Consider the following 20,475-nt stretch of genomic DNA (forward strand, 5'->3'; position numbering starts at 1 on the left):
AGTAAACTTACTTTTTAAAAATGCATAATTCACAAACTTTTTTGTTGAATAGATTTCATGATTGTAATATTTTTAAATTCTTTAGATAAGAATATATAATAGTTTATTCCAAAGGAAAGTCTTCAAATAGATAATGTAATACATGCATTTGTTTAATACATACCTTAGTTTTTTTTAAAAAAGATACATTATTTTAATTGTGGAAGTTACTGAGCAAATGAAAAGAAAAACATTACTTTCATTACATTTGAAGTACTGAATGTACACATAGAACTCATCAAGTACCCAGAGAAAGGCTTTTCTTTAAATAAAAAATTGCCTGTATGGTCATTTGAATACGTTGAACTTGACTAATTTTTTAAATCTACTCCTTTCATATACATGTGACTAATGTAATGTATTTCTTGAGATAATTCAAATCATTGGGAAAAAAAGTGATTTATCCAATTCTCTTTATCCTGCCAAGTGCAGGACGTTTATTTCTTTGAATGAAAGTGAACTCTTGATATGTAAATATATATATATATATATATTTCTTTAGTAAACTATCAGCCCAATTTTTTAGAGGCTTAATCAGGACTTACATTTTGGACAATGTAGCAGAAGACTTAACATGAAGATTACAAAACTCCTAGTTGTTCTACACATAAACTGTGGCATACTGGAGCCAGCATATACTGACTTAGAGTTGGTTGTTGAATTTTTAGATGTTTTGAAACCAAGTTGTAAAAGTAGCCATTATATTAATGACTTTAAATTATACTAACCTATCCTTAAGTAAATTATAATAGAAACAGGTAAAAATACTAAAAAAGTCCGGGCGCGGTGGCTCAAGCCTGTAATCCCAGCACTTTGGGAGGCCGAGACGGGTGGATCACGAGGTCAGGAGATCGAGACCATCCTGGTCTACATGGTGAAACCCCGTCTCTACTAAAAATACAGAAAAAAAAAACTAGCCGGGCGAGGTGGCGGGCGCCTGTAGTCCCAGCTACCCGGGAGGCTGAGGCAGGAGAATGGCGTGAACCTGGGAGGCGGAGCTTGTAGTGAGCCGAGATCGCGCCACTGCACTCCAGCCTGGGCGACAGAGCGAGATTCTGTCTCAGGAAAAAAAAAAAAAAAAAAAAATACTAAAAACAAATCACCAATTCCTCTATTTTACTATAGTTTTATTATTACCAATATTTTTGAATCCATTTATGTCTATTGTAAATGTATGGTGGCAACACTGTATGATGGTGTGTACTATACAAGTTTTCTCAATGCAGCATTCAGTGATGTCATGTTTGACTGGTTAGATTACCCACAGAGGCCTATGTTTATCTTCTTTGTAGAGGATGAATCTGCCAGTACTTCGGGATATTAATAAAGGAAGGGATTTAGAGCCCTCCATGTTCAGTAGGCAACCTACTTAGTTCTGTTGTTTTCAGTTTAATTTTCCAACTTCTGAAGCACAGAGAACTTTTGTTTTATCGTCTCCAGAGCCTGCTCTTCTGGTTTTACATCATGGTAGAAAACGAGCAATCAATACCTATGGTGAGGAAATCCTGATGTTCAATTGCCTTATAAAAATGTTTTTTTGTTTGTTTGCTTTTTGTTTTTTGTTTTGAGACAGAGTCTCACTCTTGTTGCTCAGGCTGGAGTGCTGTGGTGTGATTTCGGCTCACTGCAACCTCTGTCTCCCAGGTTCAAGCAATTCTCCTGCCTCAGCCTCATGAGTAGCTAGGATTACAGCTGCCCACCACCAAACCTGGCTAATTTTTGTACTTTTAGTAGAGATGGGGTTTTGCCATGTTGGCCAGGCTGGTCTTGAACACCTGACCACAGGTGATCCACCCATCTCAGCCTCCCAAAGTGCTGGGATTACAGGCATGAGTCACTGCACCCCACCTATAAACACATTTTTAACCGACCCACCTTTTTGTTTTGTTTTGCTTTGTTTTGTTTTCCCTTCACTATCGTTTCATTCATGGGACTTGGTGCCACTGATTTGTGAGCCTTTAGAGGACTCTCTGTTAGTGTGTTTTCATGCTACTCATAAAGATATACCCAAGACTGGGCAATTTACAAAAAAAAAAAAAAAAAGAGGTTTATTGGACTTACAGTTTCACATGGCTGGGGAAGCCTCACAATCATGACAGAAGGCAAGAAAGAGCAAGTCACACCTTACCTGGATGGCAGCAGACAAAAGAGAGAGCTTGTGCAGGGAAACTCCCATTTTTAAAACCATCAGATCTCATGAGACTGTTTCACTATCAGAAGAATAGCATGGGGAAGACTTGCTCCCATGATTCAGTTACGTCCCACCAGGTTCCTCCCATGATATGTGGGAATTGTGGGAGTTACAATTCAAAATGAGATTTTGGTGGGAACATAGTCAACCATATTTTTACACCCCCAGCCCTTCCAAATCTCATGTCCTTACATTTTAAAACCAATCATACCTTCTCAACAGCCCCCAAAGTATTGACTTATTTTAACATTAACTCAAAGTCCACAATCCAAAGTCTCATCTGAGACAAGGTGAGTCCCTTCCACCTGATTTTCCATCCTGTAAAATCAAATGTAAGTTAGTTACTTCCTAGATACAATGGGGGTACAGGCATTGGGTAAATATGGCCATTTCAAATGGGAGAAATTGGCCAAAACAAAGGGGCTACAGGCCCATGCAAGTCCAAAATCCAGTGGGGCAGTCAAATCTTGAATCTCCCAAATGATCCACTTTGACTCTATGTCTCACGTTCAGGTCATGCTGATGCAAGAAGTGGGTTCCAAATGGTTTTGGGCAGCTCCGCCCCTGTGGCTTTGCAGGGTACAGCCTCCCTCCAGCTATTTTCATGTGCTGGCATTGAGTGTCTGCAGCTTTTCCAAGCCCACATTGCAAGCTGTTGGTGAACTGTCATTCTGGGGTCTGGATGACAGTGACCCTCTTCGCACATTTCCACTAGGCAGTGCCCCAGTAGGGACTCTATGTGGGGGCTCTGACCCCACATTTCCCTCCTGCACTGCCCAAGCAGGCAGAGGTTCTTCTTAAGGCCCTGCCCCTGCAGTAAACATCTGCCTGGGCATCCAGGCACTTCCACACGTCCTCTGAAATCTAGGCAGAGATTCCCAAACCTCAATTCTTGACTTCTGTGCATCTGCAGGCTCAACACCACGTGGAAGCTGCCAAGGCTTGGGGCTTCCACCCTCTGAAGCAACAGCCCAAGCTATACTTTGGCCCCTTTTAGTCACAGCTGGAGCGGCTGGGACAAGTCCCTAGACAGCACACAGCAGACAATTCCCTAGACAGCACCAGGGACCCTGGGCCTGGCCCAGGACACCATTTTTCCTCGTAAATCTCCAGAACTGTGATGGGAGGGGCTTCTGCAAATGTCTCTGACATATCCTGGAGACATTTTCCCCATTATCTTGGAGTTTAGCATTTGGCCTCTCATTACTTAAGCAAATTTTTGTACCCCGCTTGAATTTCGTATCAGAAAATGGGATTTTCATTTCTATTGCATTGTCACGCTGCAAATCTTCCAAGTTTTTATGCTCTGTTTCCCTTTTAAAACTGAATGCCTTTAACAGCAGCCAAGTCACATCTTGAATGCTTTGCTGCGTAGAAATTTCTTCTGCCGGATACTATAATTCATCACTCTCAAGTTCAATGTTCCACAAATCTCTAGAGCAGGGGCAAAATGCTTCTAGTCTCTTTGCTGAAACATAAGAAGTGTTACCTTTGCTCCAGTTCCCAACAAGTTTCTCATCTTCTTCTGAGACCACCTCAGCCTGGATTTTATTGTCCATATCATTATCAACATTTTGGGCAAAGTCATTCGACAAGTCTCTAGGAAGTTCCAAACTTTCCCACATTTTCCTATCTTCTTATGAGGCCTCAAACTGTTCCAACCTCTGCCTGTTACTCAGTTCCAAAGTCGCTTCCACATTTTCAGGTATCTTTTCAGCAGTGCCCCACTCTACTGGTACAAATTTATTGTATTAGTCCGTTTTCACACTGCTGATAACGATACACTTGAGACTGGGCAATTTACAAAAGAAAGAGGTCTATTGGACTTACAGTTCCACATGGCTTGGAAGGCCTCACGATCATGGCACAAGGCAAGGAGGAGCAAGTCACATCTTAGGTGGATAGCAGCAGGCAGAAGAGAGAGTTTGTGCAGGGGAACTCCCATTCTTAAAACTGCCAGATCTCGTGAGACTTATGCACTATGGTGAGAACAGCATGGGAAAGATCCACCCCCATGATTCAATTAGCTCCTGCTGGGTTCCTCCCAGGACATGTGGGAATTGTGGGAGTTACAATTCAAGATGAGATTTGGGTGGGGACACAACCAAACCATATCAAACCAAATATTACCCAATTACATCTAAGAGTTACTACTTATCCATCTGCTGTTGAGCTTTCAAATTTTTGATGTTACTTTCTCCTTTTTCTCTATCTTTTGTCCTTAATGGTTTATGCTTTTATAATCAATGTATTGCTACTTTAACCAGAATTTTTAGACTGAGGCTTAATGCATATTTTTAAAGTGAAAACATAAAATAGATATTCAAAGGCAAATTGGAAAATCTTGAGGTCTCTAGAATCTGTTACCTTAGAGAAAGTTTGAAGAAAGTTTCTGAGGGATGTTTTTTAAATACAGGTTCAGTTTTAGTTTGTCATAAATTGCCAAGATCCAGGGAATGTGAAAGCCTGAGGTAAACAGTGTTTTTATCTATGAGAAACGTGCCATATCCAGAGAAGGAGGTAATCTGCTGATCCCTGGCATGGTGAAGAAACCCATAGGAAAAACAGAAATAACAATCATGTTTATTGCCATTTGTCCAGCTATTTAACAGTAACTGTTCTGAGCATTTTATACACGTTATCTTACAGAATTGTTATATCTCTGACATAGCCATGCTTATCTTCATTCTATTTATGATAAAATTGTTAGTGGGAAGATGTGAGTTAACTGATCTGGAATTTCCTAACTGCCATTAGGAAAGCAAAGAATTGAACATTCTCATTTAGTTGATTCAACATTTCTGTTTTTAACCATTGCGTTATATAGAATAGTAGAGCATTGATCAAACATTTTCTTTAGTGATGACCACTTTTCAGATTGATGTGAGAGCTAAAGAAAAATATATTATTAAAAAAGTCTGTTCTTTCATTAAAGGCATGGCTTAAAAATTGTGCTCAGTTCCTTTATGATTTGAAATATGTGTGTATGCACACTTCACTTACCGTAATTATTATTACCTAACATTTTTGATAATTTCTATCTTGGGAAATGATTATACTTAGATGCAAAGATAGAGAAAACAAGTCTAGTTTCTACTTAATTAGTAGAAAGTATGATCTGTATGAGGGCTTGCACAGACAGTTATAATTTAGGGTATTGAACTTAATATGTACTTGGCTCGTTATATTCTCAGTTGTCTTTTTCTTACTAGAAAACCAAGCTGGGATTTGAAAGCTGTCAGAACACAACATAATTAGAACCTTGTATTTCTATTTTCTATGTAGAAATTCACGAATGACAGAATATAATTTTATGTTGATCTTCAAACTAAATCTGACTGTCAATACTACTTGAACACATGCTGCTAACATCTCTATCTCAAGAGTCATTGGGTACATAGAAGATTATATTTTTACTAGGTTATTCGTCCTGTAATTCTAAATTGGTCAGCAATGTCAATTTTTCACAACTCTCGAGATTTGGCAACATAGCACAGATAATGCAAAACTGATAGTGAGCAACAGTGGGGAACCATTACTACTTCTAGGCTGTGGAGAGGCAAGAATAAATAGTTATCAAACCCCAGAAACAATAGTTATATAAAAAAAGAGGGAATATTTTTGGCAGAGAGTAACTCAGAATTAAAAATAGCTTGACCTCACTCTCTTCCTGCCCCCTACTCTCCTCCTGGTTTCTCCCACTGTTCAAACTCAAGCCAGAGGACAAGGGAGCTTGTAGATGCAGTCCATAAATATTCACCTCTTGGGACAATGGCAGAATGCAACGAGGTAATAAGTGAATTTGGAATGGCAAAGTTAACTATCTGTCATTGTAGGTTATATAGTCAGTCAACATTTAGTAACCACTTACTATAATCACAATGTCTTTGGAAACCAAAATAAATATCAGGCTCCTACTTCTCATAGAAATAATCAATATATTAAAGCAGACCTGAAAGAAGTGAGGGTATTATCACATGAAAACAACAAAGCATTTAAAAAATAGATGCTAGAAAAGTGCTGAGAGCGATATTTTCCAAATATGTTGTGGGAGAAGGAAAAACTCAAAAATATCAACAAATACCTATACAAATAATTGCTTCAAGTTAATGAAGTTTTTATTTTAAGTTTTTGTTTTGCTGTTGCATTATATATTTACAAAATCTTTTATAAATGATATATATTGGTCATTTAGGAATCGTATTAATACTTTTTAATAAACATATACATAATATAATTATATTTTTATTTTTAGCATTTAATCTTTTGTAATGTGTCTTTAAAAATGTACAGTAACTGATTTAAATATATAGGTCTGTTTTATCAAGTAGGTTAAAGTGGTAGCACAGACTTAATCATGAATACTATTTTAGTCCTAAAATTATTTGAAGAAGAAAATCTCTATTGAATCGTTTTTCAAATCAGTTTACTTATTATATTTTCAGGCTCCATCAGTAATTTCAATTGAATGTTGACCTGTAACATATAAAAACTAACCATTTGTGTATTTGTTAAGTTTATTTTCATGGTACAAAAAAAAAAAAAAAACCAAATGGAAAATTGTTTATTTTCTCTGAACACGGAGATGTAAAAATTCTCTTTTTCTTTACTCACAAAATATTTCTAATACATACTCAAAACTTTCAGCCTTCAAACAGTCTGAATTTGTTATCCTGGTGAACCTGGTTATTTTAACATGCTTCCTGTATAAATAGACTAAGTGTTTGGCTCTGAATTCTCTGGTTTAAGTGTATTTTCTCATTACTCCTTGTTCAGTTCAAGTCTTTATAAACTATTTAGAACTGGGTATAAGGGAGAACTTCAAGCATGGCCTCTGTGACAAGTGTTATCACCTTGTAGAGTTGAAATGTCATTTCAATACACTATACAGAACCTCATGATTACATTGCCGTAGTAATTGTTTTCTTTACTACTGCAGTGGATTTTACACTAGAATTTGCATTTCAATTTATTGTGACATGGAGACACAATAGAACTTATAGGCTTTTAAATTATTATTTTTAAAGTGAAAACAAAGTACTTGTTAAGTTCAAGGTTAAAACAATGTATTTTAGATTAAAGGCCATATAGTAATTAGTGGTACACCCAGGTGTGTTTTATTGCAAATATTTCACACACACACACACACACACACACACACACACACCCCTAAACACTTTTCATTGAATGGTAAATCTGATTTGATCTCTTCAATCTCTCACTCTCTTCAGTAAAATGCCAGTCAAGCATCATCTAATGTGGTGCAGCTAACCCAAGAATTTCCTTGCTGCCTGAACTCCAGCTTACTTTAGTCTCTTACTCAAAAATGAGAATTGATTATATTATACACTGAAACTCACCATTCGTCATTTTGATTATCAGAGGTTAATTTTGGCAGAAACAATATGACTGATTCAAGTAGAAAATTGCTTTGCATTATAGATTCGTATCTACCTCATTGTGGAAGTATCCAAGGTGTCCTCAACCTTGGAATAATCCTGGTCTGGTCATTTGATTTCCAGGAAATGTTTACAGAAGAGAGAGTTGATGGGAAGATACTAATAGTACCACGATGGGTCTGATAATAAACAGCAGAGTTTCTCAACCTCAGTAGTATTGACATTTCTGAGTGGAAAATTCTTTGTTGTGGAGAGAGCTATAGTGTGCCTTGTAAGATGTTTAGCAACATTTTTGGATTCTACTCAGTGGGTGGTAGCAATATCCATCTCCTAAGTCATCACAGTCAAAAATATCTCCAGACACTGCCAAACATCCCCTGGATGACAAAACTGCCCCCAGTTGAGAACTATTGTTCTTATCTTTGGCTGGTGTGTATGGTATTTCTGATACAGCATTGTGTATTTTGGCTTTTATTTTTGAGAAATGTAATATATTTCCTCTGGTTTAAGAAACACGTTTGCCATTGTTGCTTTTTCTTGTAGCATACTCATAAAGGGAATTTTATTTTTTTACATTGACTGGAGAGAAAAAAATGTAACACCCTTTAATTCAGTGTCCATATGAAAACACATTTTTTTGAAATTAAGTATTTTATATCATTAATTCATAATTAGTACCAAAGACTTCTCCTATTATTTGGAATTTTTTTAATGTAGTTCATTAACAAGTCTCTAAAGAACTGTGTAATTTGTCTCATGCTTCTATATTTAAATTCTGCTCACATGACTCCCCTACTTGTTCAACTGAAAAAATCTAATTTCAGTTTCTGTAATGTACTAACCTTTTCTGCCTATCAGAACATTTGTATAAGCCTTTCTTCCCATATGAATAAATTCACCTCAACCCTTGTGCCCTTCCTTTAGCCAATAATTACCACTGACTAATTCTTATTAAATTAAGTATCTTTAAGATAATTAAGGTCTTTAAGATACTAACTTAATTACCATTTCCTCAGAAATTTTAACATAAAGTTGGTAATATTATTACTATTTAGACAGGATCATTTTTCTTTTTGTGACATTTAAATAATTTTAAATAGTATTCTTGAGTATATTTAAACTACATATATGTCTCCCTCAGTAGACATTATATGAGTAAGGACTATGTTCAGAAAATTACTAATTCTCAGTGTCTAGAGAGATGTGTTAGAGAACTGTCTCAGGGCTGATCAGCGATCTTCAGAATCTATTTTCCCCTCAAATTTAGCGTCACCAAATTTATGATTCTTAAACTTGTAGTTCGAGAGGTATGTGAAAGTATTTTGGCATGTATGAATTTTTTAAGGTGAAGATAAAATCAGAACATTATTTGTATAAGTCAGCAGCTACACATGAAATAACTTCTCTGTAAAAGTTTTAAGATTATAACAAATGTTGACTGTAGATAAAATACTAAGTAAAATTTGGTATGAAATAGTACATAGGGAATATTAATTTACTATACTAACTTAGAGCCATCTGTTATTTTAGGGGGGTCAGAGTACACAGAGGAGGATTAAAATGACCTTGTTGAAGATGGAAAGGTCAAGGCCTCCATCATATAGAAAGGTCCAGAGCTGGTGCTGATAATCTAGATTTGACTCTATCACTTCTTATGTCCTGACAATACAAACTGTGATATGTAAAATATTTTGGCAAGCCACTGGAAAACATAGCATGACCATGGCTGCTTCTGTCTCATACTTTGGCTCTTCTATGAACCCAGAAAAGTACCAGTACTTCTTTTATTATGCATAGGGTGGGAGATTTGTTGTTTGTTTGTTTTCACACTAAGTAAACTGGCAGAGATTATTTCCATCTTTCTTCAAAGAGTACACAAACAATGGGTAGAGATACACGGCCCTAATCATTTGCTATAAACTGAATGTTTGTGTCCCTGCAAAAATCATATGTTGAAATTCTAACCCCCAATGAGATGGTATTAGGAGGTGAGTATGTCATGGGGGTAGATCCTTCTAAATGGGATTAATGCTCTTACAAAAGAGACCCCAGAGAGCTTTCTTTTGTCTTCAGCCATGTAAGGACATAGCAAGAAGATCATCTATGAACCAGGAAGCAGGTTCTTCCCAGACACCGAATCTGCTTACTGCTTGATCATGGACTTCCCAGCTTTCAGAACCGCAAGAAGTAAATGTTTGTTGTATAAGCCAACTAGTCAATGACATTTTTGTTATAGCAACCTGAATGAACTAAGACATTATCATTTTTGGTTTGTTCTTAAGTTTCCTTGGATAAAACTGTTAGCTACAGAGGAAAATTAAGTTCAATCAGCATTATGTATGGACATATACACTGACATATTGGAAGACAGTACATGTTCTGGAATGAAACAAAAGAAAAAATGGAAGAAAAGAAAAAAAAAGGGAAAAGAGCCAGGAGGGAGAAATAATAACTATTTTTTTTCCCCTGAATAGGGATATTTTGACAACCCTTAATGAACATCGACAGACTGCTTCTGTTCTAGAAAGAGTGTTAGACTTGGTGTAAATGTATGATGTATAGATGAAATCTGTAAAATAGAAAAATATATATGTATATATGTATTTACATCTGATTTCCTTTGATTGAAAGTACACTGTCATTAAATTAAGTAAATTGGTACACTGTCATTAAATTAAGTAAATTTCAAAGAGATATAAATATAACAAAATAATGCCCATGTCCTTACTGTGGATTATTGAATTATTAAAGATAGTTTTATTTGTTTGTATGAAAAGGGGAGAAGAATAGCAGTCCTTATGGGTCTTTCAACTTACTGCTTATTCATTTATTCATTTTAGCCTTAATTCCATTCCTCTCTGTTACTTTCTTGAGCTCTCATTGAGAACTAGCTGCTTAATTTTAGCTCTGTAGTCTCCCCTCCCACCAATTCTCTCCCTAAATGTGAGGATTTGAAATATTGCCTTACTTTTCCTTTCCTAAGGATCATTCTATTATTTTCTCATCCAAATTCTCTTGTATTTTTGTCAGTTATTTTAATTAGAGACTTAGAAGAGAGCTTTTATTGTTGCTGTTGGAGAAGAGTGGAAAGGGTGACTGCTTTCCTGGTAGCAGCTGTGAGAAGGAAGTAAGAACTCAAAAAACACATTATCTCAAGTTTACTTACAGGAATGGTTTTACAACACATTGCATGATGAGAAAGCATTTGTTTTCCAAAATTATTTATTATAGGAATCAATCAGATCACTAGGGCACAATTACTATGCGCCATCTGCAGGAGATGGATACAGTTTTGTCACACATAACCCTTATTTATATCTCATTCCTGTTAGGGAATTTTAACTGTAATTATCTCTCAACAGGGGATTCTTAGGTCATCAGTAGGTTAGTTGTTGTCTAGAGAACACAAGCGGGAGGAGGAACATTCAAATACAATTATTACCCAAAATATAGTCCTTTTTTCCCTAAGCTAAATGGACTAAATTTAACTACAGATGAGATTTAACCATTCACATTTTTATATTTTAGCTACCACCAAGGTACTAGTGATTAGAGTTCACAGAGCCTGAAGTTTCTAATTCATTGCTTAACCTGCTGAGTTGTATTTTTTTTAAATTATTCTATACACAAGGAAAATGGTACACAATGATGTTGTACTAATGTATACCCTGTGCCTGCAGGTAGGCATTAAAGTTAGTCTCACAGAGATTAACGTATAATAGAAATCTGGCAAGTCTCAGTTTGCTTTGCAATAAAAATAATTATTTCTCTTTTTAAAAATTACCATCATTGATACATTTTGTTGACTCAACTAATTTCAGTAAAGTGCCAAGGCCATTCCTGAAATAACAACTTTGGCATAAAATGAGGTATCTTTGTTTCTGGAAAAGCATGGTGAAAAGAGGCCAGTATTTGTCAAAAGACCTGAGGTAATATTTATCCTGTTACTTTTGTTTTGTGACCTTAAAGAGTTCATTTAATCTTTTGTTTTACATTTCCTCATCTCTAAAATGGGAATATAGATACCTGCTTTATCTGTCTAATAAATGTATTATAATGATAAGGTATATTACAGACACTTTAAAAGTGAAACAGTGTTATATTACAGTAAGTTGAAATTCACGTTTGTGTTGAGGCACCTTTGTTTTATAGCTATGCTCTAAATTTTCCCCTGATTCATAAAAATCTCTGGAAGCATTGAGCTGAAAATTAGATACAGTAGTGATGTTAACCATTATTAGTGTTCAGTATCAGAAACATTGAAGAGTATTGAATTACGTGCTAGTAAAAGAGCTTAAAAGATAGAATACATAACACATATTATGGTCTAATCAAGAATAATATTTATCCCACAAATAACCACAAAGTAACATTCTTAAATCATGGTTTTGAATACGTTTTCTAATATTATGTCTAACATATTAAAATATTTTTACAACATGGTTTTAAGCCAAAGAAATCAAGTCCTTTTTTCCTTTATATACCACTTGGCAAAATTCAGCAGATTGTTACACTGCATTGTGGAGAATTTGAAAATGACTTTATGCTGTGAAATTTTGAAGATGTTATTGTTGGCATATGGAATGGATTTTGGTGGTTGAACAAACAGTTGAAATATCAAATGTAGTCATAGGGATTCCCTTTATGACTAAAATGCATGAACAGAACTGCTTTTAACTCTCAGCATAATTTTTCTAAAATTTGGTTAAGTGGAGAAGGATGAGAAAATTAATTATAATTCACAATACTTTAATAAGATCCAAACTATCCTTGTAACAACTCTAAAATGTAACATTACTTCAGTTGTGATTCTAAAGTGTTTCAGTATTTTTGTCATCTATTTTCTTGTTAACAGACATTTGCCTCGCAATTGAAAAATACGCTGACAATGATGTTCTCTTAACATTTTTTTGTTTGTGAATGAAAAACGTTTTATGTTACTAGAACACCATATTGCATATGCAGTAATTATAAGATGGAAGAGAAATCAAAGTTTAGTGTGGCGTATCAAATGTGGCAAAGTAATTCTGACCCACATTCATGTATGTGTATAAATTATTTTGGTGCTAACTGATAATGAGCCATAACCGTAAGCATAAGTGGGGATCTAAATATCGTGGCATATCAAATGTGGCAAAGTAATTCTGACCCACATTCATGTATGTGTATTAATTATTTTGGTGCTAACTGATAATGAGCCATAACCGTAAGCATAAGTGGGGATCTAAATATCCATTCATCCATTACACACATTGTTTTCCAGGAGCTTTCCCCTGCCTACGTACCATGTTAATAATGGTGTAGTCTCTACCCTACCCCTACTTCAACATAGGCAGGCTTTTGACTCCCATTCTAAGTAGTCGAGTACATGTCAGTTTTAAATTTAAAATAATGTGTTTTTATATGCAAAATAATCTCTTTATGGCTCAGCTTTGTTTCCCCACAAATATTTGGAAAAATTAAAGATTACACATAGACCTCTGTATATAGTTAAGCTTTAAAAATGTCAATTTTGTACTGTAACTTTCTTTCCTGCAGTTGTACAATTCGTAGTTGTGTTTTATATTATATTCAAATTTATGACTATTTTTCCTGTTTTTTGTTTGTTTGTTTGTTTTGTTTTGCTTTTTTTTCTCAGATGAAGTTTATCTCTTGTTGCCCAGGCTGAAGTGCAGTAATATGATCTTGGCTCACTGCACCCTCCACCTCCTGGGTTCAAGTTATTCTCCCACCTCCACCTCCCGAGTAGATGGGATTACAGGTGCGCACCACCATGCTGGCTAATTTTTTGTATTTTTAGTAGAGATGGGGTTTCACCCTATTGGCCAGGCTGGTCTTGAACTCCTGACCTCAGGTGATCCACCCGCCTCTGCCTCCCAAAGTGCTGGGATTACAGGCATGAGTCAACCTGCCAGGCCTATTTTTTCTGTTTTTTAATCATACCGGGAAATATTCTTAAGCACTTTCCATGTGTACTTTACAAAATCTAACGAATCTAGTGAGTCCTGAATGAATAAACAATATAAATGGGAAAGAAGGCAAACAGAAGAATACATATTATTAGGGAATAGAGGTGAATCTGTCATTACAATACTTTTATATTATGATTATCAACAGAATTTGTAGTATTAATATAAAAAGTCTTCTCATCCTGTCATCTAATATATATTCACAGATCATTCTCTTAACTTTCCGTAAATGAGGACAATTGCAGTTCTATGACTGTTATTAATATTTTCCTGACAATCTTTGAAATCTCTACATTCCTACATTCCTACTGTAGCCTGTCCATTGGCTTTCTACACACCTCTGTCTCTCTCTCTTTTTTTCTGTGTCTCTTTCTCCTCTTTCCTTCTCTGTTCCTTTCCCTTGGATTTCTCATTCACTCCTAATTTTAATTGTTACATATCTGTTGGTAGGTCCCTCAAGTAAATCTCCTGCCCTTGGCAGCAGCTCCAAGTTTGTCTTATATTTTTCTGCTGAAAATATACCTGACAAACTTAAATGTATGAATTAAACATACTCTCGCTCCTCTCGATTGAGGCCTTCCCCCTCTTTACTTTTTCTGTTATTTCTTCTCCCGTCCTCACGTCGAAGTTAGAAGACTGCTCTTGTGTTCTCCCGCTTACCGCTCCCATGTCCTGACATCATAGCACTAGAACTGCTCCTTTCAATATTAACAGCAGGAATGCTTCTTGATACATAATAAATATTAAACTGTATCTGTCGCATAATTGATAATTCAATCTATTTACATAATGAAACACCACAACTACATATTTATCTTTCAGCTTAAAAAAATACTTTATTGAGGTATGATTGCTATGTAAAAAGCTATACATATTTAACATGTACACAATTGGATTCATTTGGTGATTAGTATATGTCCATAAACCATCACTACCAACAAGGCCATCAACATATCTATCACCTCCCAGCTTCCCAAAGTTTCCTCCAATCCTTATCATAATTTTTTTCTTTTGTTGTAAGCATGCTTAAGATCTATCTTCCTAGAAAACTTTACGTACACAATACAGTATTTCTAGCTATAGACACTATGCTGTACAGTAGAGCTCCAGAACTTACTTACCTTAAATAATTGAAACTTCACAACCTTTGACCAAAACCTCCCCATTTCCCTTTCCCCAAGCCTCTGGCAGCCACCATTTTGCTCTCTAATTTTATGAGTTGGACGATTTAAGATTCATGTATACATGGAAACATATAATGTTTGTTTTTCTCTGTCTGGCTTGTGTCACTTAGCGTAATGTTTTCCAGGTTTGTCCGTGTTGTCACAAATCACACATGGCAGTATTTCGTTGTTGAACTGAACCCTTTATCATTATGTAATGCTCTTCCCTTTTGATTATTGCTGATTTAAAGTCTGTTTTTGTCTGAAATAAGGATATCAGCACCTGCTCTTTATTGTTTACTGCTTGTTTGACAGGTTTTTCCTCATTTCTTTACTTTGAACTTATGGGTGTCATTGTATGTGAGATGAGTCTTTTGAAGACAGCATATAGTTGGGTCTTGCCATTCTGTGACTGTTAAGTGGGGTGTGTAGCCATTTATATTTAAGGTTAATATTGATATGTGTGGATTTTGTCCTGTCACTGTGTTGTCAGCTGGTTGTTATGTAGACTTGATCATATAGCTGCATTATAGTGTCAATGGTGTATGTATGTAAATATATTTTTGTTTTGTGGTGGCCAGGAATGGTCTTTTGTTTTCATGTTTAACTCTCCCCTAAGGACCTTTTGTAAGGCAGGTCTGGTAGTACCAAATACCCTTAGCATTTGTTTGTCTGAAAATATTCTATTTCTCCTTCATTTATGCAGCTTGTTTAGAGTGGCTATGACATTTTTGGTTGGAATTTCTTTTCTTTAAGGATGATGCATACAGGCCCTCATTCTCTTCTGGCTTGTACAATTTCTTTAGAAAGGTTTTCTGTTGGACCTAAGGGTTCTCTTTGTACATGACCTGCCTCTTATCTCTAGTTCTTTAATATTTTTCTCTTGGATTGACTTTGGAGAATCTGATGACTGTGTGTCTTGAGGATGGTTGTCTTGTATAGTATCTCATAGGGGTTCTCTGAATTTCTTGAATTTGAATGTTGACCTCTCTGGCAAGGTTGGGAAAATGTTTGCAGACTATATTCTCAAATATGTTTTTCAATCTGCTCTCTGTCTTCCTCTCTCTCAGGGATGCCAGTGAGTCATAGGTTTGGTCTTTTTACATTATCCCCTATTTCTTGGAAGTTTCATCATTATTATTTTTTCTTTTTTTCTTTTTTTACTTTTGTCTAACTGATTTGATTTGAATAACTGGTCTTTGAGCTTTGAGATTTCTCAGCTTGGTCTATTTTTCTGTTAATATTTTTTATTGTATTGTGAAATTTTTGTAGTGAGTTTTCTAGCTCTATCAGTTCAGTTTTGTTCCTTCTTAAACTGGCTATTTTGTCTTTTCAACTCTTCTATCACTTTACTGGATTCATTAGATTCCTTGGATTGGGTTTCAACTTTCTCCTAAATCTCAATAACCTTTGTTGCCATCCAGATTCTTGATTCTATATCTGTTGTTCCAGTCATTTCAGTCGAGTTAAGAACCATTGTTGGGGAGCTAGTGCAGTCGTTTGAAGGTAAGAAGACACTTTGTCTTCTAAAATTGTGATCTCCATAATCCCCACATTTCACAGGAGGGACATGGTGGGAGGTGATTGGATCATGGGGGCATTTCTCCATGCTTTTCTCATGATAGTGTGTGAGTTTTCACGAGATCTGATGGTTTTATGTTTGGAACAGTTTCTCCTTCACAAGCGCTCTCTCTCTCTCTCTCTCTCTGTCTCTTTCTTTCTCGTTGCTTTGTGAAGAAAGTGCCTGCTTCCACCATGATTGTAAGTTTCCTGAGGCCTCCCCAGCCATATGGTACTGGATGTCACTTAAACCTCTTCCTTTATAAACTACCAAGTGTGAGGCATTTCTTCATAGCAGTGTGAAAACGGCCTAATACACTCTTGCTTTTTTAGTTGCCAGAGTTCTTGTGCTTCTTATTTCTCAACTTTGATGCCTTTGAGGGCTTTATCATGGTGTAATTTGGGATCAGTTGACTGGCTTCCTTTTTGTATCATTTCAAGAGGCCAAGACTCAAATCAGCACTCCTGGACTATGTGCTCTAACCCTGGGGGTCAAGGACCAGGCCTATGGCATTCGTTCTATGGCCCCTCAATGTTGAGCACCTCCTGAGCTGGAAGGGTTGAGGTGTTCCTGGTCGGCTAGCAGGAACACTTAGATTTGTGGTTCTGGCAAAAGTGCTTCACTGGGGTGGTGGCATTGGGGTCTGTGCTCATGCACATGTGCTGGTGGCAGCAGGGTGGTAGTGTGGTAGTGTTCAGCACATGTGGCAGTGGCAGCAGGGAGGCAGCACTGTGAAGTCCACACATGTGCATGCACCTGCAGTGGCAGGCAGTGTCACAGTGGGGTTTACACTTTCCAGCAGGGATGGGGCCATCAATGTTAGGTGCCTCTGTTTACATGCACAGGTAAAGCAGTCAGAGGAGGCTGAATGATTGCACATCAGTAATGTACTGGTAGTAGGTTGCAGTTGAATGAGCACCATCAAAGCATTAGGGGGAGGATGCGGGTGGTTTTGTGCTGGTGGAGGACCATCTGCAAAAGCTCTCTGATGGTTAGGTGGAGGGCTTCCAGTGAAGGAGTTGTGGCAGTGGCTGCTATGAAATGCCTCAGTTGAGCATCTAAGGCTGTACTGCAAGCAGATGTGGCCAGGTAGGGGCCCTGGCAAAGGCTGGTAAAGAGTGGGGTATTGAGGTTGGAATGACTCCATCCCACAGGCAGGGTAGCCCTGTGCCATCAAGGTTCAACAGTCAACAAAGACCAAAGCCACCTAGAGGAGGACGGTGAGGCTGGGGGTATAGGTATACTTCGCCATGTTCCATTGTAGCCATTTCCATGGCAAAACCTCTGGGCTCTGGACAGGTGAGAGTCCTGTTCCTGCCAACTCTCCAAGCAGCTCTCCCTACCAGCTCAAATGTCCAGGAGTGCAACTGAGTGTCCTGCAGCTAGGATTCTGCAGGTCCCTGGCAAGAGTAGGCCACTCCACACCTATTCAACTGATTCACTCTCTAGTAATTGCTCAAGGTCAGGAATGAGTCTTGGTGTTTGGCCATGCCATGCAGGGTCCCCAGCTTCCTCCCCCTCAGCCCTTCAGCCCAGGGTCTACATCCTCTCTCTGGCCCCTCTCAGTGTATCCCTTCTGAAGATCTGCCAGGGTGTGCCAGTCTTCTTGATGGTCTGGTCTCTCAGTGGGATAAGCTCCTCTGGGTGCTTCTAGTTGGCCATCTTGGGTCTTCTGGTCAATACTTTTTAAAAAAATAGTCATCTTGAAAGATATAAGGTGTTGTCTCATTGTGGTTTTGATTTGCATTTTCCTACTGCTTAGTAATGCTGAGCAACTTTTCAAATACCTGTTGGCCATTTGTAAGGTCCCCTGGTTTTCCCACTTTCCTTCTGCATCCTAAGTGAACACACAGAGTGCCTTGACTGCCCTGTGACCCATCCAGCTGCAGGTTATTCCCAGGAGGCCTGAATGCAAAACTAGTCTTTGAACATTCCTAGGTACTGATACAAATGTCTGGGTTGCTGCCGAAAACATTGAAAGCGATCAACCCCTGGCCCTTAGCCATTAAACCATCATACAAACTTCATACCCTGATTCTCCCACTGTGGCCATACCTACAGGATTATTGCTTTCTTTCTCTGTCTTTCATGATGATATGCTACAGTGCTCTACAAATAAGTTCTCCTAATAGGTACTTTGGACAGATCACCCTAGATCACCCTGCTGTTTAGTGTTTCTTTCTTTGGAATCCCAACTGACCCCATTTCCAGAGGGCTTGGGACATTCCCTTATGGGAACTCCCCTGATTTGCTTTTGGGACAATTCCAGTCATAAGTTTGTCAGGAAGAAACAGCATTTGTCTGTCTTCTGTGGAGAAAGTACTTCTTAAATATCAGTGACTCCTTTGGCTTTTGTAATACTATTTTTTCCTTTTCAGTTTTGTACCTCACTCTTTATAATTTTTTCTGTATTTTGCTCATGAATTTTCCTCCTCTCCTTAAAACAACATGTTCCTCCGGAGTCTCCCATTGAGCCCTCGCTTTTCTTTTCTACATGCACGTTTAAGAGAGTTTACCCACTTGCATGGCATTAGCAAACGTTTTCTCAGAAGACTTACATATCGATCATAAAGATTTGAATGTTTTTGTGACCAGAAATCTTATTTAGCCTCCTGATGGACATATCTGCTTGAAAAGTAACTGAAACTTGAAAGTTAGACTGCTTTAGTTTAAATCCTGATCTGCCACCTATAAGTCCTTGGACCTTAAGACATCTGTATTAAGTTTTCTAGGGCTGCCATAACAAAATACCACCAACTGGGTGGCTCAAACCACAGAAATGTATTTTCCTACAGTCCTGGAGGCTAGAAGTCCAAGACTAAGGTGTCAGTAGGATTGGTTTCATTCTGAGGTCTCTCTCTTTGGCTTTCAGATGGCTGCTTTCCTGCTGTATCTTCAGAGGGATGTCCCTGGTCAGCACGTTGTCTGGGTCCTAATCTCCTCTTCTCATAAGGACAACAGTCACATGGTTTTAGGGCCTACCCATATGACCTCACTTTACCTCTTTAAAGATCTTGTCTCCAAATGCAGTCACATTCTGAGGTATGGGGAGTTAAGACTTCAACGTGTAAATTTTGATGGAATACAATTTGGCCTATAACAATGTCCTTGGTTCCTTAATCTGTAAAGTAGAGATACTAATATAATACCTAACAGTGTTACTCCCAGATTAAGTGAGATATGAGGTTGAAAAGTGACTAATAAATGATAGCTACTATTATTACTAAAAGGTAAAGCCTTACCCTCACCACATTTCACCTCAGCTATAACAGTAAATTATCAACACCTAGACGCTATTCTTTCTACCTTTATATTTATCTTCCACACTGCTTGTATGATTATTTCATTCGTTTAAAAGCTTTCAACGATTCCTGTTTATATCATTCAGACATGTAAGAAAGGTGTCCAAAACTCTCTCTAAACCAACAGTTATACTTTTGCAACTGAATCTTTTACCAGTCCCTGATTAACATTTTACTTTGCAGTATAAATTTTCTGTTTATAGTTACTTATAAATTATGACATTTAATGCCTCTGAATTTGTGTGAAGATTACTCCCTCTACTTGAAACATTAAGACTATCTTTATTCACATAGTTTTGCTTTTAGTCATCCCTCAAGTGCCAGTTTTGTAAACAAATCATTCAAAAATATTTTTTCAAACTCTTAAATTGGACTATTTGTCCAAATTTCATTCCATCTGTGCCATATCAGTAATATATTTGCTAGATTTTCTTGTAATTGTCTACCTATCTGCCAAACATTTCTATTAGAATGCAAACTGCTTAGACACAGAGCTATATCTGATTCATTGGATAGTAATTATATTGGTTTCCATATGTTACTATATAGATTGGAATGTCTGAATAATAGAGTTAATCAGTTCATAGAAGCTAAGTACTGAACACTGCATTGGGATACATTTTATAGCTCTCCGTTCAAAATTATTTCAATGTAAATGGGTATCTCTCATTCTGAGAAGTTTTAGTGTTAACACCTTTCTTCCCTTATGAAATAATGGTTATGATAGATGATAGTTTTGCTTGTATATAATTGTTAATATTGTTTTTTGGCAAAGTAAAATGAATCACTTGTTATATATTTTGTATTCCACCACCCAATTTTATTTTGAAATTTTACAAGGATGTGGAATT

Source organism: Colobus angolensis, unplaced genomic scaffold (genome assembly GCF_000951035.1).
Source record: "Colobus angolensis palliatus isolate OR3802 unplaced genomic scaffold, Cang.pa_1.0 Scaffold198, whole genome shotgun sequence".
NCBI lineage: Eukaryota > Metazoa > Chordata > Mammalia > Primates > Cercopithecidae > Colobus > Colobus angolensis.